Raw genomic sequence first — 17,193 nt, forward strand, 5'->3', positions numbered from 1 at the left:
AACTTCAACATCGTTTTCTGTCACATAACTGCGCTGCGTTCCTCTCATTGTTTACTTCCTTGCTACTCGCATCCTTTTTTATTTATGTTCGAAAGTAGTGTGCCCTAAATAAACGATTGATCTGCGCCAATAAATCTGGACGCTCGAGTGAGAATACAAATCGAGTGACCAGCAAAACTAACGGAACTAATATTGTGAGAACTTGGCCTAGATCCAGCATAACCTTTATTTGGGGCCGAATGCACAGAGTTTCATGTGCAAGAATATGGCAGTGAGATATACGCGCGGCTTCATTTATTTCTACGAACTGTTTCATCGCACTTCTGTTAACTCCTGCTGACGAAAGGTCCCGTCATTTTATTTTTTTGCATTCACGGAAAAAAAAAAAAAAAAAAGAAAGTCGCGAATGAACAGCGAAAGAAAAAAAGAGCACTGCAGAATCTGCATTGGAGTAATGCGAAAGCACGCATGCTGCTGTTAGTTGCTTCTGGTTGCTTCTAGTTGCTTAATTCACTTCTTGTTTACCCATTTTAGTCCTTGGTAAAATTGCTCGCCAATCCCTTCCAATGCCCTTTTTCGGTCTACTTCCGATTGCGCGACATCGCATCCTCTACGTCACATTAATTCACCTCTTGTTAAAAATCCATTTTAGTCTTTGGTACTTTCAAATTGCGCGTTCATCCCTTCCTATGCCCTTTTTCGGCTCTACCTCCGGTTGCGTGACGACACATCCTTGATGTCAGCCAAATTAACTGCCCTAATTAAATACTTTATTCTTTGGTACCTACAAAATGCGCGCCAATCCCTTATTATGCCTTTTTTTTTTTTTTTTGGCTTGATTTCAGGTTGCGTGAGGTGACATCCTCGATGTCACCTTAATTGACTGCTTTAATTAACTATTACAGTATTTTATACATTCAAATGTGGCGCCAGGCCATTGACTAATGAGACTATTTTCGCCTTTACTTTTACATTTTGCCTCCAATTAATTACCTAATTATTTTTTCGGACACACTACATCCCTTTCTATCGATTGACACCACTCATTCCCCTCTACCAGTTCTCAATTACTCACAACTGCTGGAGACAACTTGTACTATTTTGCCTGTAAATAATGACCTAATTAACTCATCGACCAAATTATTTTTTCGCCAACAACATTACGTTACCCTCTATCGATTGTCACCACTCATTAACCTCTACCTCCTTTCAAATACACACAATGGCTGCGGACGCGATTTTGCTGACTCGGTCTGCAGACAGAAATCAGTGAACATGGCGAAGTAATGCTTTCGCATTGATAAATGAAAAGGGGCTCCCGGAGCGATAATTAGACAGAAAGCGGAGGTCGCACACAGAAAAATTGAGCATCGCTGCGCGCTACGAATGCTGATCTATGCGCCTAACGGTGACTATGCAAATCACGTAGCCTCCGCTATTCCGGAGCAGCGTTGATGTGAGAGTTGAATCCTCAACTCTCTGCGCAATTCTTGGACGGTCCGAATGTTTGCCGATTGATAGCGTTCAGCGCTTGCCTAGGTGCACTAGGAAGCGTGGCTCGCTCATTTGGGATGCAGGCATGCGCATACTGTGGCTATACTCTCGCTGTCGTGTTCCGACGCGCGCGGCTGCTTGTACAGCTGTCCGAATTAATTATGTGGGCACCTGTACTTTAGATGTTCGATTCTTTCCAACGGGGCCCAGCAGCAGCCGCGCCCGACTGGCCCGCACGTGCACGTCGTGATGCGCACAGGCTGAAACTGTTTCACACTTGGAGGGATTGAGAGCGCGTTACCGCAAATGCACTGCACAGAGGCACGCATAAATGTCATGGTTGGCAGCTCTTTCCGCACGTGGGTTTGGTGTCATCCATTTTCGCCTGCTAACGACGGCATCGGTTCTGAAAGCCCGGAAGCCATGCGCTCGCAGTTTCCCTCTAATAAGTGTCAAACAGGCTGTACATCTCCGCCTGCGCGAAGGGTGAGACTCAAGTTTTGCACGTAAACTGAGGAGGATCACGTGACAACAACGGTGACGTAGAACCAACGTAACGGCTACGCATTGCCAATCTTTAAATTAAAAAGAAAAGCCTGCTGAGATGGCAAAGCCAACAGACGTGACGTAGTTTTGTCACCCTTGTTGTCACGTTACCCTCCCCAGTTGACGTGCAAAATATTGATTGCCTTGGAGGATACGCGCGCGGATTGGCAAGCACGACAGCAAAGCAAGTGAGCTACGTTTGGAAATATTGTATCGTTGTTACGTTTGCTTCCTACTGCACCTTATATTATAAAATGAATAACTGTAGTAAATGCTAAAAAGTAGAAGTTCAAAGTAGCCAGGCAGCAAACCTTAAATTTGGCGCAAAGTAGCCACCATTGGCAACCATGTGTGGTCGCCAACCACCATAACTGACAAATATTCATTTTCTGGTTTCGTTTTTGGAACCGATCACCCCCAGATGATAGAAAGGGGAGGGAGGGAAGCATCTAGATGACATTGGAACCTACCCACTCATTGGCACTCCTGCTTTGATGAAGACAAAAAGAGATGTGAAACACGATTTGGAGAGATTAAAATTCCTACCAGAAGCAAAAACAGATTAGCTCGCGAGCTCGCAGAAGCCTTTTTTATCAAGGAGAGGGGGGGGGGGGGGGGGGGGGGGGGCAGGTGTGTCAGCACCACTTCTATATCTCTGCATGAAAATGAGCATAGATTGTTGAAAGATGCGAGGTTATGACAAATTTTACCTCAAAACGTTTTTTTTTTCTTTTTTTTTTTTTCACCTTTCAGGACATGCGCAGGCGTTCACCGTCTTCGGGCTATATATTTGTACACATGTGTCTTTCAATAAACTCAGTTGGAGTCAGCGCCTGTCCCGTTCGTCTTTCTGTGTGTTCTGTCTAATATTTAGCGCTGTTTTTTCCTTCGGTTAAACAGAACGAGGAAAAAAGGAGTAACATTTATACGCCCAAATCCGAAACAAAGAGCACATTGAAAAGCGCAGGCAGATCAGTGGAAACGCAGCGTCCGACGCAACGTCTTGCAGTGAGAAAAGTTATGGGGGACACTTAGATGAGGTTATGACCGTAGGCTACCAGCCCCCGTATAAAGCCTCACTTAAAACAAGCGCTATGAACGAGCTTGCGCGGCCTATGGGTAATGTGGATGTAACAGTCCTGGCAGAGTGATTCTGATGTCACTCTCCCATGTGAAACGAGAGGCCCGAGTTGGCAGCTCCTGCCGCTCGTAACTCCAGGTATACTCCAGGTAAACCTACGCGTCCAGAGAGTGCGTGGTGTTACGTTTCCCCACCGACAAGTGGGACAGCTGACGCGGCCACCGCATAGCAACAGGCAGAACCGCGAGCGGATCGGCCATTTCGACGCCGTTCATCGGCCGCGCAACGCTTCCTTCCGCGGGCAAGACTCGACGTGATCCTGCCACGCGCCAAATGTGTGTGCGTGCGTGTGTGTGCAAACGCCGGCCAAGCCTGGAGCTCGTGGGAGAGTGCGCCGTCCTCGCCCGTCTGCAGGAGGTGGAGGAGATGCGTTCGGACTAAAGCCCCTCAATAAACTTTATTGAGGGGCTTTAGTTCGGACCACTTGCGATTGAGTCATCCCATCTTGCCCAGACACGTAGGGCGCTCCATTTCCTGTGAGGGTTTACCCTTTCCCTGTGAACTGGAAAAACTATAAAAAGCAGCGGCCGACTCCGCTGAGTTAGAGACTACTTTGACGCACCGTTGGGACGGCGCTAGGCACCAGCTGTGTGAGAGTGTCTGTAATCTCTCCGGGTCAGCATCTCTGCCCGTTCTTTCACGATGTTGTAGTAAAGGTTGTTTCGTTAGTAGACGCCTCGTCTTTGCTGGGACCGTTCATGCCGTCCGCCATCCACGGAGCCGCCAGGCCAACGCTACCGAGGGGCCGCGCGCCGCACGTAATAACTGCTGGCAGCGGTACGCTACTCAGGCACTCGCGACCCCAAAACCTAACAATTGGTGAACAGCGGTGGGACGACGACGACCAAGCCGTAACCGTGGTCGGAGGGACGAGCCAGGCGATACCGTCGTCCAACAACTGGTGAACAGCGGAGGAAGGAGGACGACCAAGCAGTGACCGTGGTCGGTGAAACGAGCCAGGCCTGACCGAGGTGCAACATCTGGTGGGAAGAGCGGAGATGTCACAGGCGTGACCCGTGAATCAAAGCAGTTCAGCGGAAAGGCGGGAGCAGTGCAACGAGCCCTGTGTGATGACTGGTTGCCTGCAGCGGAACGACTGCGTTGGATTCTTGGCTGCGAGGTTTGGTGAGTGCGGGACTTTCTTCTACTGAGTTTTGCCAGGCTTTTGTTAAGTAGAGAACAGAGCTGGTAATTGTGTTGTCGTTGTTGCTGGGTTAATTGCAGCAAGGCAATAGTGGGCAGTAGAGAAGGCAGCACTGGGAACAGCCATGGATTTGGATTTGAAGTCGTTGCGCAAACCGAAATTGCTGGAGCTTGCGAAGGAGTTGGGTCTGGATTTGTCAGACAAACTCAGAAAACCAGAAGTGTTAAAGGCTATTCTTGCGTTGGAAGCTGAAGATGACGAGCTTTTGGAATGCCTTGAGGTCATTGAAGAACGTAAGGAAAGGCTAGAGAAAGAGGAGCGTGAACGTGAACGTAGGGAGCGTTACGAGAAAGAGGACGCCCGCGTAAGGAAACTGATGCAGCTGGAGATTTCAGCACATAGAAGGAGCGTGGAAAGGATTAAAGCTTGCAATGTCATTCAGTGTAACGGTTCAATACCGCGAGATGGTCTGCCACCGTTCCTCATTGCCGAGGATGTGGCCGAGTATTTGGCAGACTTCGAGAATGTCTGCAGAAGTAAACGTTTCGAGCGAGATAGTTGGGCGCGGATGTTGGTAGCTCTTTTCTCCGCTGAAGCGTCGGAAGAAATCAAGCGATTGGTTGGCGACCGCTTGAAAAATTATGATGCACTAAAAGAGTCATTGCTGATACGATATCGGATAACGCCTCAGGATCTTCGGAAAAGATATGAGAGCGAGAAACATTGTAACACGGCATACTTTGATTTGGCCTATCAGCTGAAAGCCGCTGTAAAGGAATGGCTAGACAGTGCGGAAGTTCCGGAGCAAATCGAACTTGCACCGGAGTGTGAGATACAGCTTGGGGAAGCGGCCGAGCAATGTGACCGCAGTAGTGAGCCGACCGATCCTCGAACAGAAGAGCATCGTGTTACCTTGGTCGAGCCACTAGCTGAGACGATTAGCACAGGCTTAATCGGCGATAAGTCCGAAGTGACGCCGTTAAGCGAGGTGAACTGCACGCCGACCCAAGTAGCTGTAGGAGATACAGTTCCATCAAATGAGTGTGGGGAACTGGTAGTAACTGAACCGCCTCTCGAGTTAAAAGCAGAAGCTTGTGTAGAGCGTGGCGGAGAAGGAAGCCAGCTTGGAAATGAGAAAATTGCGGTTTCCGAAATCAGCTGTGTCGTAGCAGGGCACACAGAAAAACGAAGTGCCGATCAGAGAAACTGCGCGGCCCGCGAGTTGTGATCAGCCAGGGCAGACCGACGAGGAGTGCGCGTCCGCTGTGGAGAGCGAGTCTTGCGAAGGCGACAGCGAACGACCAGAGCAGAGTCAGAATCGTTCGTGCTCCAATACCACGCTAGGTTGTATTCGCGAAAACAACCCCAGTGCGAACGCGGACGTGGCATACATGGCCTTCACACAATCTGAAGCGCCCCAGATGTCGAAGGAGCTTGATCGTGCGCCGGTTAGTGCTGAGCAATGCGGCTCATCGGAGGACCCGTGTAACGTGAGTGGCGAGCCGCCAGAGGAAATGCCTAGCTTGAGGGCTGGCATGAGCGGTTGTTGTTCGAACTTGACTGGCAGTGAGTCATGCGCTGGCCGCGAATCAGACGCGGCGCCGCACTTTGAGCGCTTCGACGACACCTGTGTCCTACTAGCTCCGGTTACCGCTAGCTTGCTAGAGCTCGCGCCGAAAGAAAGTAGGACTAGAGTATTCAAGTGCTGCCACCGAAAAACGCGAAAGGGCAGGCGCGAGAAAGAATGCTGCCATCGTAAGGAGAGGAAACTCCAACGATTGCAAAAAGAAAGCAGAAAGCCTGTGTTCCAGTGCTGCCGTAGAAAAAGGCGGAAAAGCAGGCGCGAGAAAGAATGGAGAAAGTGTAAGCTATCGCGAAGAAGAAAGCGACTATCACAAAGGCACAAATGCGCCCGTGCCCGGAAAATGCGTGACTAGTGCGCCAAGCGTAAGGAGAAGGATAGGTTGTTTAGAAGAGCGAGTGACTCGTGCTCGTATGTTTCTTTGCGCAGAAACAGGAAGGTAAGGTTGTTCCGTGAAACGGACAGCCGAAGCTTTAGTGAAAGGGGTGATCTCAATGGTAACGCCGATGGCTTAAGTCGGAGTCCATAACGTAAGAAGAAGCCTGTATATTCACTTGTTGGTGATCTTCTTCCTGACATAGGATTTTGAACAGATTGCATTGTATTATTTTTGTTTGAGAATGGTGTTTTTGAAAGCGCAATTTTCAAATTTGTGGACGCGTTCCAAGTGCTGCTGAGCTGCCCTTTAGTATATATGGGGGCATAAGAGGGAAACAGTCTGGCATAACTTAGTGAAGTTTGTGCCGTGCTTGCTGGCTGAACGGTTGAGCTTTTAGCGTGGTTGTGACGTTGTGGGTTGTCGGAAATCTCTCCTGAAGACAAGTTGCAGAGTTCCTTGGAAACCCGGACTTGCCAAGGACTTCTTCAGGCTGTTTGAGCTCAAGAGAAGCTGAGTCGGACGACCCCGGCTAGCAGCAACATCCCGATCCCTCCGGACAGCGGATGCAGTCCCCTGCCCTTCGGGATCTCCCTTCCCCGGCGGGGCAGTCTGTTACGTTTCCCCACCGACAAGTGGGACAGCTGACGCGGCCACCGCATAGCAACAGGCAGAACCGCGAGCGGATCGGCCATTTCGACGCCGTTCATCGGCCGCGCAACGCTTCCTCCCGCGGGCAAGACTCGACGTGATCCTGCCACGCGCCAAATGTGTGTGCGTGCGTGTGTGTGCAAACGCCGGCCAAGCCTGGAGCTCGTGGGAGAGTGCGCCGCCCTCGCCCGTCTGCAGGAGGTGGAGGAGATGCGTTCGGACCACTTGCGATTGAGTCATCCCATCTTGCCCAGACACGTTGGGCGCTCCATTTCCTGTGAGGGTTTACCCTTTCCCTGTGAACTGGAAAAACTATAAAAAGCAGCGGCCGACTCCGCTGAGTTAGAGACTACTTTGACGCGCCGTTGGGACGGCGCTAGGCACCAGCTGTGTGAGAGTGTCTGTAATCTCTCCGGGTCAGCTTCTCTGCCCGTTCTTTCACGATGTTGTAGTAAAGGTTGTTTCGTTAGTAGACGCCTCGTCTTTGCTGGGACCGTTCATGCCGCCCGCCATCCACGGAGCCGCCAGGCCAACGCTACCGAGGGGCCGCGCGCCGCACGTAATAACTGCTGGCAGTGGTACGCGAACCAGAGCCACGCGAACCAGAACCTAACAGTGGCCATGACAGCTGCCAGCTACTGCCTGGCAGCGCAATGTTGGGATTTTTCGCTCACAACGGCGACGCCGGATTGTCTGGCGAACGCTATGGTGGTTATCTGGAGTCCAGTGTGAACTGGATGCGCTTTTTTAAGTACCACGCCATGCAGAGGGGCGGACATAAGTCAATGCAACACGAATCTTGTTCTAAGCGCAACCACGCCTTCTCAGCTGGAAATCAAGAAACCCGGCCCTACGAGTTGGCGCAGTGGTTCGACGCCCGACTGCTGTGCCGTAGTACCCGGGTTTGAATCCGACAGCCGGCGGCTGCGTGTCGATGGAGGCCGAACGAAGTGGCATCCTTTTCTGTGCGATGTCAGTGCACAGAATCTCAAATGGTCGACGTTTCCAGGGTCCGTTATACGATCTGCACATTCTTTGATTCGCAGTATCACGCAAGGAAAAGTCAATAAGGGCTACGCTGTGGTTATTTTTCAGAACGACCGAGAAAAAGAAAAGTGCATGGCAGTAGAACATGCAGTTAAATTTTGTCGCAGTAGTGGCAGTTCTAATCCACCGAATTTCCTGAGGGGATCCAAAGCATTTAGTTTTCGGTTTTGTACTAAAAATAAAAAAAAAAGTGTCGCATTTCGTGGTGTACTTTAAAAAAAATAATTTTATTCGCTTCAGAAACCGAAATGGCATCGGCTTTCTTGGCCAGGCCTAAATTCGAAGTAGATTCCACAATGAACCTCAGAACACGCGGATGGAATTCGAGGACGCAGCGCTGAATGCCAATCAAAGGAGGCCTTCAATAAGATGCTGTGCCACGGCAATATGCGGCCGCCATACTTCGCGATGTCGTCTCTTGCGACCACAGTAAACAAAGAAAAAATTGGAACCAATTGGAATCTCAGCTGGTACCAATGGGAGGCAAAATACCTTCTAGGATGCGGACAATGTAAAACAAAGTTCATGCGACAACGACGCTGAAAGTAGGAAACGAAACTGCAGGTTCTAGTTTTACTTTGCACCTGGGTGACTAAGGCGTACAAATGAGAAATATTTCTCAAGTACCAGTGCTACATATCCATAAAGCGCGGCTGCACAAATTGCTGGATACGCTCTCCTTCCTCCCTGTCGCTCACCCCTTGATTTCCTCCACCGCTTCCTCACTGTCCCTTTATATCTGCCACCCCAGTTCAAGTGCTTCAGATATCAGCAGATACCGGGGCTGACAAACAGATTTTCCTTCACTTTTGATATGTAATAAATAACCGCATACCGTGGACAAACATGTTCAAGTTTCGCGCTGAAATTTACACAGCAGGCAATAATGAAGGACAGCATCGACGAAGTAGCTCACACAACCTGCGGCAACATAAAAAAAGTGGTAGGTTAAAAATGAACCCAATAAATTTATATATTGATATAAGTACTATTTACACTATTTACAAAATAACAGACATAAAAATCTGGCTACAATGTTCAGTTGGTTGGCTTGCTTTACAGGCAACACTGAAATTTCACACTTTTTTTTAGAAGTTAATGACTGTCTGTAAAATAATTGCACGCAGTTTATAGTTATCGATGTTTTTTATATGCAATCCATACAGATACAAGAAAGTAAATAATTATTTAATTGCATGTTTGTCTGGCAACATGTTAAAACAGGAAAGTCTGATAACCACTGCATACCTAATAACAATAATTAACGCTTGTTGCGTTAATTTCTTGCATGATTAAAATTTTTACGCACAGCTAAAACCTCATTGGACATATTACCCTAAAAAAGAAACCCACAGAAGCAGCCAGTGATGGAGCATAGTTCACTTTTGTCCCTGCAGGTATCAGTGTAATCAAATTTATAAAGAAGTTGCTACAAGCTGACTTTTTAACGCATTTTATCAACGAAGTACGGTCTATTCAACTGGCGATCATCTCAGTGGTCCAGAAGAGTATTCTAATCAAGCGGTTCAAAAGGTGCGTTTTCTGATTTCGCCAATTTCGCAGGTACCACTGACCGGTGTACTATCTCGTGATCGCTTCTAAATGTTCAGTGTCGCTTTTGTTTCGCGTCAATATCGCTCCCGTGCAGCTTTTCTGGCTTCACCGAAAAATTCTGCTGAAAGGTGGTGCAGTTCCTGGGTTTTTTCAAATTTCAGAACGTTTTCAGGTAGTACCATTTATTACCCACTATAGCAGACGACGTGTTGATACGCAGGCTGCTTAAGTTGTGTTTCGCCTATCCTCATGTACTGTCCGCAGCGAACAGTCTGTTTCACACTTGAAGGGCGACTTGGAGCGCGTGACCGCCGCACTTAAACAATCCCTGCCAGCGATGACCAGCGAGAATCGAGAAGGCGAGCAGCGTGCACGCGGAAACAGAAGGGCAGGCCGCTCTTTCCGCGCGCACACGGGCCTGGTGCAGCCCATTCTCGTCAGGTTTCGGCGACACGGCTTCGCAGCTAAAGGGCTGCGGTCATATGCGCTCCGACCTTCCCCCTAAGTGTAAGTACATTGAGCGGGCCTTTTCCACGGTGCACTGCGCGCGCAACGTAATACGCACACTGGCATTGTGTTCTGCACTGAACTACACTGAACAGTGTTGGAAAGGTACCGCGGGGATGGACTAGTGCGCTTGTGGCGAAGCTGATTCCTGCATTTTAACCTGCTTGGGTGTGCCGTGTGCTTTAAGAAAACATATTTCTTCCATTGCGGCGCACCTTCAAGTACGCCGCAGGGAAACTGGCTGTAGGGTGGCGTGAAAAAGGGAGAGAAAATGCTGGGAAAGTTTGGGCAAGCATGGTGCTTCTCTGCCACTGCTGTGCCACGTCAGTTAGCGGCCGCCATCCTTTGCCTCCCTTCATGATGTCGTCACTTGCGACCGCGACCGAGTAAAAAGAAAGAAAGCATTGGAACCCATTGTAATCTCAAATGGTACCAATGTTACTTAGTGGGTTCTAGTTGGAACTCACATTCCAATTAGAACACATTTGAGAGGGTAAGTCGCATTCCAACTGGGTAGTACAGTGGAAATATTTCCATTCCAAAATGATAAGTTCCATTTGGCCAGAATTCTCATTCCATTTTTACAGGACAAGATGTAAAATAGATATCTATTGTACCATCTTGTCCTGTAAAAATGGAATGAGAGTTTTGTCCAGTTGAAAATATTTCTACTGTACTATATTATTGTGCTATAACGTGGATGCTTGGTACCACAAGGTATCTAACAACCATGGTGGCAGATGCACTTACTCGACTGCCAGTGCTAGTTGCTAGTGTCAGATGACAGAAAAGAGATAATCACTAACATTAAGCCAGCTTGTATCACAGGTCAGGAGTTTAAGACGGCCTTCACAAAAGATGCTTGTCTTCAGAAAATGCAACAGTATGTCTTTTCCAATCGGCTGACAGCCAATAAGTTGCCTAGGGAACTTCAGTCTTTTTTTCCGTTTAAGAGATGAACTCTCTATCATTGACGGTCTATTGTATCGAGCTGACCGGATTGTAGTCCCCATTTCATTGACTGATCTGCTGATTGCTACAGCTCATGAATCATATCAAGGAATTGTCCGCACTAAGGCACGTTTCGGGGAAGAAGTTTTGGTAGCCTGCGATGGACAGGCAAAATGAAAATGCTATAAAGAACTGTCCGGCCTGCATAGAGGCATAAAAGACCATGAAGTCTTGCGTAGCTTCTTTGCAACCAGTTCCGTATCAATGAGTGAGCATGGCAAAAAGTGGCCATAGACATAATTGTTCCTTTCAAGAAAGCCCCTGTCAACTGTCGGTATGCCATCACACCATGCAGTGGACTACTATTCCATGTTGCCTAAGGTAAAGTTCACCTCACAAATCACAACCACAGTCATTACTGTTTCCTTCTTCAAGTTTTGGCCCACAAGGGTTATTCTGAGGTTATTTCAGACCAGGGTCCACAATCCATGTTCAAAAAATTCAGTACATTAAGCACCAGAGGTATCAAACTGAGTCATTCATCCAGGTACTACCCCGTCAAGTCGAATGTTTCAACAAACCTTCAAATCCTTTATCCAAATGACATCTATGGACAAGCGTCCACTTAAAACTGCTGTGCATGAGTACTTGGGTATCCAGTTCAACTCCACATGCTACTACAGTCGTAGCTCCGTCAGTACTACTCCATGGTTGGTCGCATAGAACTTGACTAAACATCATTGGATTGTCTTCCGTAGCGCCTTTGTTTCATTGCAATCCATTAGAAGTTATTCAGAAGCTCAGAGAGACAGTGACACAGAAGCAAACCTACATCAAGGAATGTACAGACAAGAGGCGTGCTTTAAAGCCTCCAACATTGCAAGTGGCAGATCATGTGCGAGTTCACAAACCAATGATCTATTTCAAAACTGACAGAGCCTTCTGACAAGCACAACAAATCATTGCACAACAAGGACCTTCGTCTTTCTGCTCACAAGATGTAATGGTGTGAAATGCGACAAAGCTCGCCAAGAGCCAACAATCCAGCTTTCAAGAACCGGAAGAGTTTGACTTGTTTTTGATGCCGCTTTTGTATGATACCAGGGACCATACACAAGCTCCTGTGCACTCGAGCCTTCCAGTGCCATCTACAACTCCAGTCTCCATCTTGAACAACAACCATAGTTCTTCGACAGCACATGTGTCCTGGATCTCCTTTGCGTGTATCCGCAGAATGTGCATCATCTCCTTCAGTCTGTGGTTATAGAGTCTTCACCCAGTGCCAGTGTCCAGTGTGGTGACAGCCAGAACATAAACACTCGCCACACCTCCTTCATGCAACGAGGTGACCACCCAGCTCCTTCTTCAGGGAACGGCCTGCAGCCCAAGCCAAGTCCACGTCCAAACCGCCCACAGAGGCCCAAAAGGACTATTTGTAAGCCCTTTTGGCTCAAGCACTTTGTGCCAAAATAGTTTTGTGTGAAAAGTGGTTTGATAATGAAAAAAAAAAAAAAAAAATAGATAATGCAACATGCCAATGCAGTGTGTTTTGTTTTTATAATTGTTTGAATGAACAGTGCTTCTGTTGCCTGTAAAGATAGAGAATGTGTGATTTCTTGTTTGTGTTCACTGCTTTAAAAAAAATATCTTACATGTTCTGGGTCAAGCAAATTTGTAATGTTAGCATACTTTTCCGACTCAATGTATCTGGCTCCATTTGGATATGCCATTTGCATCTATAGTGTCTAGGCTGCATTGCTCATATTTCCAGTAGATACTCAGTTGGACTGATCTTTACCAACAAGAGGAATCCAGTTGGTCTTACCCATTGCATCCAGTGGGTCTCCCCAGCAGCACTCAGTGTATCTATGTAGCCATTCTAAAAAAAGCAGAAATAGTATTCTATTCATAATAACAGTTATTGGCAGCTTAACATACAAAATCATATTCACCAGCTACACTATCAACGTGGGCAAAATTCAACGAAATCACTCTACTGGCAAGAGTTACTGGCTCCATCACAAGTATCATGAATGGCCGGTATATAGAAGCTGGAGCAGAAGCTTGTTGGCTGTATACAATGTTATGTTATATGTTCTTGATGTCTGACTGTATGTTGTATTTCTTGTGTGAGATGTATGCTTATCTATCATTCTTGATTTCCTTCAAAATTGTAATGTAATTATCAGTTTCCACATGCCTAGTAAACACGTAAATTTGCTGTTTTTGTTTTGCCCCATTGGACCCATTGTATGTAGTGGATGTGACCCATTGGATCCCAATGCATGCAGTGGGATTACATTCAACTGAACCTTATTAGTATGCCCTACTATACTCACTCATTGCACACAATTATTTTCACCCACTAGCTGCAGCATCTCTCATAGCCTGAGCTGCTCTGGGACGTTAAACCTCACAAACCAAACCATTAGCTGCAATGGGTTAAGTATCCAAAAGCACCATCAATTCCAGTTGGAAAATCAACAGGTTCCAGATGGAAATTTCCAACTGGCGGTACTTGCTATTTTTCACAGAGATATGACGGCTTTCTTGCACAGCCATGACTATGCCGGCACTGTACGTGACTGTTGCGTTTTAACACCAGTGAAGTCTAGCAAACTGGCATGCCCGCATAACTGAGCATAAACGTTTGGATCATTATAAGAGCTTTAGACTATTGTGGGCTCCTACAGCTCCATCATCATTATATGGAACTGCACTTCAGACTGTGTATCGCATCGCAAGCTGACGAGCTCACGCAGAATTCCGCCTCGTCAATGTGTGTGCAACACTTCAAGGCGGAAGTCTAATGAGAAGGATATTGCCTTTGAAACCTAATGCATTGATCAGTGGAATTGAAAGCAATTTTTCTCTCATTTTCTCAAGTTCAAACATATCTCAGTTATAAACTGCGAGTCATAAAGTGCTTAGAGATGTTCGAATATTTTAGGGGAATACCCCAAGGTGAATTAGATTTTCAATAAGGGCGAAATTACTCATTGACATCCACCCAAGCACGCTCATAAGGCTACAAAGGGAAGCTACACAGCATTCTCGCTACCAAGTTTCCTTGGCAGCCGTATGGATGCTTGGGTTGATGTCGATGAGTAATTACTCCTTTATTATTGCGCTTAGAGTTAAGTGAAATATTTTGTTCCAGTTGCATAAATGGGCTTCCATGGTAGCATCAACAGATAGCCCTTACTGCGAAGCAATTCAATTTGTCATTATTAGGATAAGTTGTAATCACAGTTTCATAGTGTTCTTTTGTGTTTTTTTTCTAGTGACAGTGTAAAATATTAAATGTGTTTAGTAGTAGCTTTTTCTTTGACGTTTCTGCTAGTTTATCACACTGGGCAGAGGTCAGTGCGATATAACAATGAGAAGCTTTTGAGCAAGTTGTTTTGCATTCTGAGATGCCAGAGCAGGGCGGAAAAGTTGTCGCAACACAGTATGCAAACAACAATGATGGTTGCCGCACTCAGAATTCTTGACAATCTTTGTACGTGGTCCGCATCAGCTTTGTGCGTTTCAATTTGTTCGAATTTCTTGTGCATGGTAAATATGTGAGTCACACATTTCTGTTATACATTTCCAGTATGCTGTTGAGGTTGGCACACAGCATGCAATATCCAGGCCATCATGTTTATTTTCGTCATTGCTTCTGTGCCAGCCAACTGATATTCTGTTAGTGAAAACGTTGCTGAAGCTTTCTTATGAAGCTGAAGCTGCACTGAATTTTACTTACCCAAATAGTGAGTGCCCACTCACAAAAGTTTGGTCAACCTGTGGTCTCACTATGAATCGAGCTCAACAAACTCTCATTTTGACTGACCACTCACTTGGACTCACTGATTCACGACTTTCACTCATTTCACCTCACGACTCATCTAAACTCCTTCATCTCGGCTCATGTGTCATTTGGGTTCACTCACTCATTTTGACAAGGGATATACGTGGTTTCTCTGAGCTGAGCAGACCTTTAGCTTCAGTGCTATCAATCATGACAATTCATTTTTAGCAAAAATCAGCATTTTTTGCACTTCAAATGATTTGTTTGACCCCTTTTGGGTTCAAAGCATGATTACAACTTTCGTATGAAGCATAATAAGAGCTTAATATTTCAAGTTGTCACAACCGCAAACAAAAAGCCAGAAAAAGTTTCCCTAGGCCTTCCCTCGTCTTATGTTGTACAACAGTGTCAACATTCATTGTCTGCAGAATGCACAAATCAGAAAGAAGTTGCATCAGAAGTTGCAAGAAGTGAAAGAAGTTGCATCAGTACATCAGAAAGAAGTTGCACAGCATTCTCTTTTTTGGTCACCCAGAGACATCATTGCCAAGCTGCTGAACTTTTAAGCATCTTTTCACATTGGCCATTTATCTTCCTCGTCTCCACTGCCCGCAAATGACGAAAAAGATATGCGCTGTAGTCATGAAAAAAATCAGATCTTGATCTGAGCCTCTCTTATCTGTGACACGGATCAGATTATGATCTGGGTGTGAGTCCAGACTTGCAACTCAGATCACGATCTGGATGTGAGTATACTCACGAATCAGGTGATGATATATGAATGCAAGCTTGAGAGAGCACAAGTGAGTCGACTCATGAGTGACTGTGCTGACCTATGTATAATGGCTAAACATAAAAAGACTGGTTGCACTATTTGGCATATATCCATGTTGGCCTTCCACATCAGTATATGAAAAATGCTGTTAAGATGAGAACAGGGGTTCTTCGGAGGAACTATAGAGCCTCAAGCCTTTGTTGTGTCAGGAAAGTATGTTGGTGGCAGTTCAAGCTCAGGATCACTTCCTCATCAGTCAGTGCTGAAACATTGTTATTTCAACAAATGTTGATTCCCCAAGGTCTGTCGCTGCTATAGGCTTTTAAATAAAAAAAAATATTGCCTCTTTTCCAGGAGGGCTGTGAATAATAATGCAAATCATACCCTTATTAGCTTTAGTACTCTTCCATGCAAAGCAAGCAACACATTTTGGTACCTTATTTTTACAAACTATTACTAAGCAGCCTACATTAACCATACAAGTGTCTATGTGATTATATTGCTACTGTATAATGCTTGTCATTTTATGTTGGAACATGTAGCTAGCACCAGTTGTGTCTTACATTTTTCAAGAAGACCCTTTTGATTCAAGATGTTTTCCTTGCACACACCAACTGAGTCATGATGTCCAAAATGCATTGCTTTATGCTGCCTCCAGGGAGTATCTGTCTTGTAAGATCTACATGTACTTCAAATCTGATGGGAAGTTTGTTGACAAGCACATTAGATTAAAGATATCTGTTGTTGTGAAGCAGCCTATGTTGCTTTGAGATCGCAAGGTTTTAAAATCACTAGGTAGCTTTGAAAACACAGCTGCTAGTATAATCCTGGCAATTATTTCCTAGACCTACACACATACATGTTGCAAAGTCTTTCCTCTTAGAGAAATGCCACCAATTAAGGTGTAAACATACTGCAATCATGTATCCAGTTTGGCGGATAAATAATTCCATGAGTTAGTAATGAGTGAACATTGCCTATTCTTTGATAACATGTAGCAAAATATTTGGATGTTAAAAGAACTGTGTGGATGGAATTTAATGCATCTCACCATAGTTATTCTGATTTGAACTCATTTCGCATGCTTTTGGGTGAACCCCCCCACAGCTTTCAAATGGTCTGTGAAATTTCACAAGTTTTAACTTATGGCACTTTATGAATGACAGCTTTCGAGGAATGCAAACAGCACATAGCAGGCCATGAGCAAATGGAAAAACAACCAGTAGGTTTATTCATCAGTCGCTTGTGTATCACAACTGGGAGAGGGTGTGCCTTCCTTACGCTGAACGCATACTGTTGCGGTCATGCATTTTATTGATACACGGCTCGTGCCATGCCCGATATGATACGTTCCTCTTGTTTACAAAAGAAACCATACACATCAGATTGTAGAAGGAAGTCCAACTGTTCAGAGCACAGGATATGAAATCTGTGCAGAATGCTGAGTATTTATTTTTTATTTATTAGTACCTCACAGGCCCCGAAGAGCATTGGGTGAGGGGGGCAAATCGGTACAAGAATATCGTACAAGGACGCGGTACAAGTCAAATACAAGAAAGGAACACAAAATTTATACAAAACCGAGTTAAAATAACATCAGACACGAGACACGAAAAACAACGTTAAGAACAA

The 17,193-nt window shown here is 45.9% G+C and overlaps 1 long non-coding RNA gene across 3 annotated transcripts in view; it reads right to left on the minus strand.

Moving 5' to 3' along the window:
* The window catches only part of LOC146206220 (uncharacterized), a 100,925-nt gene that overhangs the window by 55,226 nt on the left and 28,506 nt on the right, over positions 1–17,193 (minus strand). Inside the window, exon 3 of one of the 3 annotated variants that reach the window (XR_014704408.1) lies at positions 12,819–12,872. The exons of the other annotated variants lie outside the window; for them this stretch is intronic. This is a non-coding gene — a long non-coding RNA (uncharacterized LOC146206220). The remainder of the gene's footprint in view (positions 1–12,818; positions 12,873–17,193) is intronic. 3 annotated transcript variants of the gene reach the window in all.

Source organism: Amblyomma maculatum, chromosome 1 (assembly GCF_055883805.1).
Source record: "Amblyomma maculatum isolate TAMU_Amacu chromosome 1, ASM5588380v1, whole genome shotgun sequence".
NCBI classification, from domain to species: domain Eukaryota; kingdom Metazoa; phylum Arthropoda; class Arachnida; order Ixodida; family Ixodidae; genus Amblyomma; species Amblyomma maculatum.